The following is a 2,556-nucleotide window of genomic DNA, read 5'->3' on the forward strand; positions in this document are numbered from 1 at the left end:
GACAGTTACATTTTGTCCAACCTGTATTTGTTTCTGTGGAAACAAAGTTTGAACCTTTTTGTGCAATATTTTTGCTGTTGACTGTTGTACTGTTTTGATTTTGGTGGAGACTATCTGTGGAAGATGTAAGGCTCCTGCTGCAGGTGGTATATGATCAGTTAGGAGTGTACATTTCACAGTCCAGTGATGGGACCTCGGAATCTTTCTGAAAGAGGGTTAGATAGTTGTTGTTGTTGTTGTGGTCTTCAGTCCTGAGACTGGTTTGATGCAGCTCTCCATGCCACTCTATCCTGTGCAAGCTCCTTCATCTCCCAGTACGTACTGCAATCTACATCCTTCTGAATCTGCTTAGTGTATTCATCTCTTGGTCTCCCTCTACGATTTTTACCCTCCACGCTGCCCTCCAATGCTAAATTTGTGATCCCTTGATGCCTCAGGACATGTCCTACCAACCGATCCCTTCTTTTCTCCTGATCATGACGTCCTCTTGAGTAGTCCCCGCCCGGAGATCCGAATGGGGGACTATTTTATCTCCGGAATATTTTACCCAAGAGGACGCCATCATCATTTAAAGCTGCATGCCCTCGGGAAAAATTACGGCTGTAGTTTCCTCTTGCTTTCAGCCGTTCGCAGTACCACAACAGCAAGGCCGTTTTGGTTAATGTTACAAGGCCAAATGAGTCAATCATCCAGACTACAGGACATTTATTATTGGTATAGGTGTAGTGACAATTTTAACCCTGTCTCGTAAGTCAAAACGACGCTAACGACCTTTATGTAGACTGATGTACAGATTGCACGCCTGGTGTACAGGCAGACTGTATGAAGAGTACTAGATGGAGAAGAAAGGGTAGGGGGGGGGGGGGGGGGGGGAAAGAGAGGTGGTTTGAAACGAAAGACAGAAGTAAATAAACTTTGATTATATTCTGACTGTACGTTTTGCATGAGGGCTCTGCCAGGCCGGACTGTAGAGGAGCATGCCTGTCTGTCACGAAAATATGGGAATCGAAATGGGAGAGAAAGGTGGTTCACGATCGATTTAGCTGGTGGCCGGTCGGAGAGAGCAAGGTCGGAGGCACATGGTAAGAGCCCGCCTGCTTCGCCCGAAAGGTACAGAACAAGAACGTTTGCTCTGTACGATTGGCGCGCAAGAGAGCGTCTTCGCTGGCCATTGCTGCTTAGAACACAGGCAGTAACAGCAATATCTCACACGCCTCCATATTGGTTAGTCGTTGGATTGGGTAGTGCGTTCAGCAGACGGCTATCTGTGGCTTTTACAAGACAGAACAGCTTCTTTGCTGGGGTGTAACTTTTCTGTATAAGAGTAAATAGTAGTTGTGAGTAGAATATTGTGAACTATAATTGTGCTAGTCTACCGAGCGAGTTGGCGCAGTGGTTACCACACTGGACTCGCCATTCGGGACAACGACGGTTCAAACCCACGCCCGGCCATCTTCATTTAGGTTTTCCGTGATTTCATTAAATCACGTCAGGCAAATGACGAGATGGTTCCTTTGAAAGGGCACGGCCGATTTCCTACTCCGTCCTTCCCTAATCCGATGGGACCAACTGCGCAAGACTGAACTGGTTTCTTATCTTTAACTTCATTTGTGTGTCTGTTGTAATCCTAAAACATTGCAAGTGGTGTAATTACGAACACGCTGTCTGATAAAATGCGTCGCCAAAACTATCTGAAACTGTGTATGACGGTAGTATCTGTTCCCGAAAGAACAGTTACCGTGGATGACCATGCAGCTTTGCTAGAAATGAAATGATGATTAAATGGACACCTTAGCTGCAAACAGGCGTTGATGTACTTCATTGGGGACGTGTTGAAAATGTAAGCAGGAGATCCCGGGTTCGAGTCCCGGTCGGGGCACACATTTTCAACACGTCCCCGATGAAGCACATTAACGCCTGTTTGCAGCTAGGGTGTCCATTTAATCATCATTTCATTTCTAGCAAAGCTGCATGGTCATCCACGGTAACTGTTCTTTCGGGAACAGATACTACCGTCATACATAGCTAAAATATGGCTTCCCGGCCATTGACCTTCTTGTGCGAACGCACACGCTACGCCCGAACTCGTACGGGACTTGGTAGATTAATCTGCAACGAGTAAAGAGTATTATGGGCAAACATCTATTAGGCGCACGAATGTAGTGGTGTGGACATGTTGGGGATGTGGATCTCACGGGGAGCGTGCAAGGGATAAGTCCCTGCAGACGCACTATCCTCTGTGCCCGCGGTGGCTCAGATGGATAGAGCGTCTGCCACGTAAGCAGGAGATCCCGGGTTCGAGTCCCGGTCGGGACACACATTTTCAATACGTCCCCAATGAAGTACATCAACGCCTGTTTGCAGCTAGGGTGTCCATTTAATCATCATTTCATATCTGAAACTGTATTTGAATTAACGTTTACCAAAATAATCGCAAGACCTAAAACTGTACATTAAATAAATTATCCTGTGGTGCTCAGTATTGTGCAGTTCAGTGAACAGTGCTACGGGGCGTGGCGTCGCAGTAAAAGACCTGCAGTTCCAACACTCAAAGCC

The 2,556-nt window shown here is 46.7% G+C and overlaps 1 non-coding gene across 1 annotated transcript; it reads left to right on the forward strand.

The window, feature by feature from the left end:
• Window positions 1-2,241: 2,241 nt before the first annotated feature.
• On the forward strand, window positions 2,242-2,316 carry Trnat-cgu. Its single transcript has one exon. It is a non-coding gene; the product is annotated as a tRNA-Thr (tRNA).
• The last annotated feature ends 240 nt before the right edge of the window (window positions 2,317-2,556 follow it).

The sequence above is a fragment of the Schistocerca americana genome, chromosome 1 (assembly GCF_021461395.2).
Source record: "Schistocerca americana isolate TAMUIC-IGC-003095 chromosome 1, iqSchAmer2.1, whole genome shotgun sequence".
Lineage (NCBI taxonomy): Eukaryota > Metazoa > Arthropoda > Insecta > Orthoptera > Acrididae > Schistocerca > Schistocerca americana.